The sequence below is a fragment of the Lygodium microphyllum genome, chromosome 24 (genome assembly GCF_053477565.2).
Source record: "Lygodium microphyllum isolate KBCC chromosome 24, Lygodium_microphyllum_v1.1.10, whole genome shotgun sequence".
NCBI classification, from domain to species: domain Eukaryota; kingdom Viridiplantae; phylum Streptophyta; class Polypodiopsida; order Schizaeales; family Lygodiaceae; genus Lygodium; species Lygodium microphyllum.
Window position 1 is genome coordinate 34,390,239 of NC_141158.1, and position 6,852 is coordinate 34,397,090.

Here is a 6,852-nt window from a genome sequence, read left to right on the forward strand (position 1 = left end):
TTTGAAGGCAGCCCGTCTCAGAAATAAGGACAGGTTTGATGTAAGGCATCGCTTGAGGCCTAGAGCCATAAAAGAAGGAGATTGGGTTCTAGTCTACGACAGTAGTCTAGAAAATCAGCATAGTAGTATGAGAAAAATGGTTCAAAGATGGTTTGGACCATATGAAGTGAAGCAGGTTTTTGACAATGGTACCTATGAGCTGGCTGAGTTAGATGGAACAACATTGAGGGTGCTTCACGAGGGCGATTCCTCAGCCGCAAGCAACTCCAGCAATTGGCAGGGCGCCCAATACTTATTGTCCTGCATCGGTGGATTCTTGGGGAACGCCTATCTCGGTCGATATATGGCAGAATTGTACTTCCAGCTGATTTTCATTGCTGGACTTTTGCTAATTGCCTTATCAGCCACTCTCTCCAGTACACTCGGAACCGCCCTTCTCCTATTCGCTCCTTCACCCATCCTTCCCTTTGTACATTCCTGCATTTTAAAAGGTGGAACGCAAAGCTATGCTTCGCATGCTTCCCAAAAATAGGCTGCGTTATCATCGAGCAAGGAAGCTGAGAGTATTCGTGGATGATCAGCACCCATTTGCAGATAAGCCATTGAAAACATTTCAAGCGCCACCTCATCCGTGCTCCTGCTATGGTACAAGAGCAAGGTCTATGCCATTGCGAACACGTCTCCCGCTAAGGGAGTGTACAGTGAGGGTTTCTTCAATGCGTGCTCACACCGCCGCTTCGAAACCTGATAACATATCCAGTTAAGTAGATGCAGAGTATGGGTACATTAACACACAGTCTCAGCTGGATTCCAGAGTAGATGGGGAGTTTGTGGAGATTGCCTTTGGTGGGCAGGTGCAAGGTGGATCAAGTTGCCATCAAGGCGGTTCTGAAGATTGGTGTCCTCAACGTAATGGTGCTAAAGGCTAAGGGACGATGTGAAGCTGAGCATCAACAATGGCAACCTCACCCTGAAAGCTGAGCACAGCACAGGAGAATCCTTAGTATTTTACTACAAGATGAAAGGTGACTATTACCGAAATTTAGCAGAGTTCAAGACTCGTAGTGAAAGGAAAGAAGCTGCACTCAGAAATTCATTGTACTGGCATTATATGTCTTTCTGAGGATTATTCACAGGGATTGCTGCCCTCAGGATCGGCAAAACATGCACTTTGATTTACTGTACATTTTCCAAAGAAGCAGAGTATAACTTTATATACTTTGTGAACTACTACAATACTGCAGCTGTGAGAATTGAAGCGCTTGATGGATGTCCTAGCAACCAGGCTCCATGGATTAATTACTCAGATATCCTTACAGAAGTCATAAAGGAACTGACAGGAAGAGAGCTGAAAGTGGGCAGATCTTGCTGATGGTAATAAATTGCATGCCTACATTGTGAAGTATGGCCTTGACTTGGAACCTTGTAATCTCAACTACTTAGAGATCCATACAGTCATTCATTTTTGAATGATATGAATGGCCTAAAGTACCCTTAGACAGAAACAGTAAAGCTGTTTATGATTAAGTCTTGAAACTGAGAGATTTATTTGGTGCTCCTGAAACCAAGTTCATACACTTATTGAAAAACAGAGGACAGATTGACATGCTTTGTCATTTATTTTTGACTCTTCTTTTGTAATATACTTGACAAACAATATAGTGAACTTGGCATCAAATATTGTGTTATTGAGATCTTCTTGTTAGTCTTTATTTCTTGCTGTACGTTGAACCCCGTGTTCTGCAGCCCTTACATGAACTCTACGACAGCGGTACCTAATGAAAACCCGAATCCCTCACAGTGGGCAAAGGAGCATCTCTAAGAGTATCCCTGTTTCTAACATGGTTCACACACACAGTCATAAACTGTACTGCTCTCATGCCATCTTTACTGTGAATCCGTGCATAAGCAGATCCATCATCCATTACCTTTGTTTCCATATGCATCTCTGTGATGAATGGCTGTCCAAGAATTATGGGATAAGAGCATGAATCCTGCACAAAGAAATGGAAATCCTCCTCTGCATCTCCAATAGAAACGCTGACACTGGGACATGCAGCATACAAATCACTTGCAGTGTTGTTAGCGGCTCTCATACACCACCCATGCTCTACATCCATAGGCCATCTGTTACTTTCATAAACTCCACGAACTATGAGATTAATCTTTGAACCATGATCCACCAAAGCAACATAAGGTACCTATTTCTCTCCAATTTTTACCATCGTCTCTGTAGTTGCCCTAGCCCAATGACTCCGCGAAAAGTGACTACGCGGTATCAAGACAGGCTCATCAGTTTCAGCATAATGCATAGGCTGAACCCTCTTCTCTATCTGCGGAAAAACAGAAGCATTCTCAACCATAACCTCATCCTCATCCTCATCCAACTCCCCAATCAAAACTCCCTGTGTATCAGTAGTAGGCAATGCATGCCTTTTCTTCTTCAGGACCTCTTGAAACTCTTATTTCGAGATGCCCAAAACCTCAGAAATAGTGAAAGTCACCTCACTGCCAAGTATCTTGTCATTAAAGATTTTCTTCATGTCTATAGATGTCTCAATATCGGACATCAATCTAAACCCTGGCTTCTTTCTCTCTCTAGGCTCTTGCCTCTTTTCTCTCTTTTGAGCATCTTCCATCTGTCGTTCTGGCCCTAGTCTCAAAGATGGTCCCGGAGTAGGTGGACTAACAAAATCACCCCCTCTAGTCTTTTTAGCTGCACTTGGATTTTCTTCATCCCTCTTACGCTTCTCCTCAACAAGTACATCTGCTTCCTGAGACTTAGCCAAGTAGGCATAAATAGAGTACCTGTCAATAGGCGAATCCCAACCTGTCTCAGATCTGATGCTAGAGCCTACACTAGTCAAAACAGTTTGCTGAATTTTTCCCTTGCTTGCCGTCTCCATAGCATAAGTCCATAATGCTGACTGATTCTCTGATCCTTTCTAAATCTGGACTCCATATGCAGAAGCATCTCCTCTAGCTGTCACATAAGAAGTACGCTGTCGTGTTGCTGCGCATCCGAGTCGTATACACCTCCATTTCTTTTGTTGTGCATTTGTGTTAATTTCTGCGTGTGATTCATTGTTTGTGTGATGCATTTTAATAATCCGCATCCAATGTATATATTCCCTTAGTGCATGCACATGATTTTGTTTGGATGCATGATGTGCGTGTATTAGAAAAATATGAAAAACTGATGCCAAAGGATCTTTGTCCTGCTGCTATTTGGTCTAGCTCTATGTGCAATGACAGCCTTGGTGCAAGTGTTTTGGAGATATGCTACAAGAAGGACATTTAAAGGAGGAAGCAGAGTTGCTGCAAGATAAGCCTCTTGCAAATACTTGGATGTCAATGTAGAATTAATGCAGAAGGCATGGTGACATATTACTAGCACAACAAGGCTTTGACAAAAATTATGCTCATGTCAGACTTTTATAAAAGTGCTGGAATGAGGAAGGTCGCTTGCCTAATTTTGATATGCTAAAACAAGAAAAAGAAAAACTAAAGATAGAAGAGAAAAGGAAGGGGAAAAGAGACTAATTGGGAGAGAGAATTCAAATGGGAAAAGGAGGGAAGATCGGACGGCCTATGGGGGGGGAAAGCTTTTTCTGTCTCATTTTTTTTCGCTCAGTCTGTTTTTGGAGATGATGATGTGTGGTCTACCTGTGTATCACGGATCTACACGCAGCAGAAAGAGTCTCTGCTGGGGGCACACCCAATGAATCAGTCGCCTTTGCATTCTTCTGATGGAGAAAAGGATTGCTCAGGGCCTCCCTCTCCCTCCATCTCTCTCCTTCCGTGCTCCTCCGTCTAGAGAGAACGGTACTAAGAAGGAAGAGGATATGAGCTTCTCCTACTCCTCCGTCCTCTCACACTCGACCATCTGCTGATTCCCATTGCAGCTCGGCGGATCAGCCATGCTTGTGTACAAGCCGCGACTCGTTTGGCAGTTGCTCGAGCTCCCTCCAGCCCTATAGCTGCGTCCGAATTCGCCATCGTTGTAGTAATCAAGGTGTAAATATTCGTCTTCGGCCCGCCCGATCACAAGGGGAGGATGAACCTCGACCATCTCCATTCTAGCTCAGCAGGAGACATGCTTTTCCAGCCGTTGAAGTTGGTGCAGGGAGAGCTGTCGTGAATCTATGCAGCGAGAGATTGTCAGAAAATCAGAAACGTCATCGGAGCACGTCAGGCCTCTTGGCGCATCGTTTCCTCAATCGAGCAGAAGGAAGAGAGCAAGGGCAACGAAGAGCATGTCGCTCTCATCAAGGAGTACAGGGCCAAGGTGGTGGCCGAGCTGAGCAAAATCTGCTGCAACATCCTGGAGCTCTTGGATAGTCACCTAATTCCTACTGCAAGTGCTGCCGAATCGAAGGTATTTTATCTGAAGATGAAGGGAGACTATCATCGTTACCTTGCTGAGTTCAAGACGGGTGCTGAGCGTAAGGAAGCGGCAGAAAATACCTTACTTGCCTACAAATCTGCTCAGGAACTTGCAACAGCAGAGCTAGCACCTACTCATCCGATCCGTCTTGGGCTTCCTCTGAATTTTTCAGTTTTCTATTAAGAGATTCTTAACTCTCCAGTTCGGGCTTGTACAATGGCAAAACAGGCCTTTGATGAAGCAATATCAGAGCTTGACACCCTTGGTGAGGAGTCGTATAAAGACAGCATGCTAAACATGCAGCTTCTACGGGACAACCTCACGCTTGGACTTTTGACATGCAGGAGCAGACAGATGAGTGAATGTGTGCCTACAATTAAAGTAAATTTGTAGCCTTGTTACAAGAGCAGATTTCAGTGTCTACAGAAAGGAGGTAGTTGTAAGTGTGTATTGTAACAAAAGAGCTTTCAGTGATGGTACTACTACTTGATCTTGATATGGACTGCCCAAGAGTAGAATCCAGTGGTTGGCGTGTATGATTATTCTATTGGAGGTAGAAGAGGCTGAAGTATTTTGCTTTTGTGAGTCGTTGTGTGGTGGTTTTGTAGCTCAGATAGCCAGGTTTAATAGAGTCTGGTGGTGGCACTGGCTATGATGCAAAGGCTACAATTTCTGTTCCTTGTATGCCTGGAGGACTACTGTAGCTGTAGACAACAAACATCAAGGTTGATTGAATGGTGAATTCTTCAGTGGATGTTTCCTTCGAACAAGAAAAATTGGTCTTATGCTAATGATAAAAACAGGATGAGAAAGATGACAAACTCATAGCTGTTTGTTCTGATGATTCTAAGTTTTGACATTACAAAGACAACTGAATCCTTCCTCCACACAGACTTGCTGAATTCTGAATGCAAGCCTATATGCTAAAAGCATAACTGTCTTCAAAAACCTGAATGTAAACAGTTTATGAGATTCTTCGGATTATTCTGAACATGAATTTCTTGTAACTCATTTTGACAAGCAATATAATGACCTTTGACATAAAAAATTTGAGTTCTTCTTGTTAGACTCTTCCTTTGCTGTACCTTGAACCCCGTGTTCTGCAGCTCTTGCACGAACTCTTTGACATTTCTGGTGAACCCGACGTGAAAGTGTTGCGTCATCAGCAAGATGGGAGACTCGCAAGAAGAGATGACAAATGATAATGTCATGAAGAACCTGTTTCAGTCATTTACCATGTATATGCAGCAGCAAGCTCATGCAAAACGAGACAGTGATGCTATGGATGCTTTGAAAGCTGTCCAACAGGAGATGAAGCAGTTTAATGGCCAGCAAGTGTCAACTTACCTGCATTTGTATGAAGAAAAGATGAAGTTTTTTGGTGTTTCTCAAGATGTTTGGAGCCGCTACTTCTTGCGGATCGTGGTTCGAGCTCTTGAAGGTCGAATTGCAGAAATTCAAGAAGCACATGCAGGTTGGGGTGAATTTAAAAAGGCATTAAAAGATGAATATTTCTTGGAGGATACAAGTCTTATGAATCGCAGGAATTTTTTAGCATGGGTTTCTATGCCTAATAAGGGACTTTCTGTTACCGCTCTTCTGCGAGAGTTTGAAAGCCGTTATGATCAGCTGGATGGGACTGAACAGCAAGCTTTGGAGATGCAGAAAGTGGAGTTATTTTTGCAAGCTGCAGATGCTGATTTACAGGAAAAGTTGGATGATCTTTTGGAAGATCAAGCTACTGATTCAGGTTTAAAGACTGAGTGGAGACATGTCATTGATGCTGTGAATGCTCTTGTCAAGAAGCAGCGCAGGAGAGTCAGATTGCATCGAAATACAGGATCAGTTCCTGAAAAATCCTTGGAGACTTCTTCTTCTACCCCTGCTACTTCTTTGCCTAAGCCTACTCCTCCTGTTATGAATCCACCAGTTCCTGCTGCTACAGTGCCCTTATCTGTAGATGATGTTATTAAAGGCTTGGCGGATTTGACGATTGAAGCAGTCAAAGCTGAAGTTGGTAAGTTAAAGGAGCAACTTATGTCAGTACCTGCTGTAGCACCTGCTCCAGTGACTGCTTTTCCAGCTGGTCAAAGAAAAGGGCGACGATGTATTTGGTGTGATAGTACAGAGCACCAACACTGTAGAGATTGTGATGCTTTTCAGGAAGCACGTAAGAAGAATGTAGTGTTCTGGGGACAAGATGGGAAGATATGGCTGACAGAGACTGGCGCTCCTCTTGACACGAACTTTGGTAAGGGAGGTATGAAGAAGCTTGTTGATGATATGGCTGCGCGATCAGCTTATGTGAGTGTTAGAGGAGATGCTTCAGCTTTTGGAGTCCAGCTTGAGCAGAAATCTGATGGAGACTCTGCTTTATGGTCTTCTGCCTTGGAGATAGCGAGAAGAGGGAAACTTCAAACTTCTACTATGACTTGTGTGGGCTCTAGCATCCAAGGAGAAACAGG

At 43.6% G+C, this 6,852-nt stretch overlaps 1 pseudogene; it reads left to right on the forward strand.

Moving 5' to 3' along the window:
• Positions 1–819: 819 nt before the first annotated feature.
• Positions 820–4,749, forward strand: LOC148014969 (14-3-3-like protein G-BOX factor 14 kappa pseudogene; annotated as a pseudogene).
• Positions 4,750–6,852: the final 2,103 nt, after the last annotated feature.